This window comes from Sinocyclocheilus rhinocerous, unplaced genomic scaffold, assembly GCF_001515625.1.
Source record: "Sinocyclocheilus rhinocerous isolate Xijiao unplaced genomic scaffold, SAMN03320098_v1.1 scaffold714, whole genome shotgun sequence".
NCBI classification, from domain to species: Eukaryota; Metazoa; Chordata; class Actinopteri; order Cypriniformes; family Cyprinidae; genus Sinocyclocheilus; species Sinocyclocheilus rhinocerous.
The window spans coordinates 527,418-528,523 of NW_015646165.1; positions in this window are offsets into that span (position 1 = coordinate 527,418).

Here is a 1,106-nt window from a genome sequence, read left to right on the forward strand (position 1 = left end):
GCTTTAATATGTTGTGCGTTTTAATAGACCGGTGACGACCGCACAGAGTAGCATAATAACAGAACTTTCAAATGTATCGTATGATAAAACAGCGCTGCTTTTTCCCCCACATACGCACGACCGGAAGGAGCGGAAGCGGTCGACTGTGGCATAATAAAAGCTCCTGTTTTTGAGCCGTGTGTCACGCTCCTTCAGCGGCCTCGTTTCGCTTCGACGGCTTTCAGCCTCACCCTGCTTCATTCTACTAGTTAATAAACCATTAGCTCATCTATGAACATGATTTCTGCCCGAGTCCCGTCGTATTGCATCGGCTGTGGGGATGAAGACACAACTCCCATGATTCCACACTCAGTCACAGCGTCATCAGACTACGCCTTTGCCTCTTTGTTTATTTTGAATACGCGCCATCTAGTGGCGAAAATTACATATTGTGCCTTTAATGCCAGTTTTACTCCGTTTCATGCAACTTCCCCATGCAGAACATTTATATGAATGCCGTACATTTTTTCCATAGTCCACCCTTGCTCAATTTCACAGATATTCAATATCGCAGTCCTATCTTATGGATGACGACAATAGCCAAGCCCTGCTGATTTTTTAGCCTCATTATATAGGCTTTCAGTTCACTCTTTTCCTTTCGTATCGTGTTTCTATTGTGAATGTGGCTTGTAGCTCCTTCATGGCCTAAGAGTCTAATGTCTGAGCCGTAACCCCTCCCTGTAATGCCGTTTTCTCGACTACCTCAGTGGAATTTTCCAAAGGGTAAAAGGGGGAAGCGGTTGAGCTCTGAAATGGAATGCAGAGGTCACTAGTAAATTTTCAGCCCTGGGCAGCAGAAGTCTCAGCAGATAGCTGAGAGGCTGCATTTATGCTTTATGGAACGCTGGAGAGCTGTCACACTCGCTCTGCTCCACCAGGACTCGAGGAATGTAAGATCAGGAGAGACGGAGTGTAGAATATGTGAAGTCACATTTGAAAACGGGAACAAAATTAGTGTTGAAATGTATTAGGATTAGTGTGTTAAATTAATAGTTTGACCAAAAATAAAAAAATCTATAATCAAACCTGTATGTTCTTAAATTAAAGGTTCTTTACTGGCATTGATG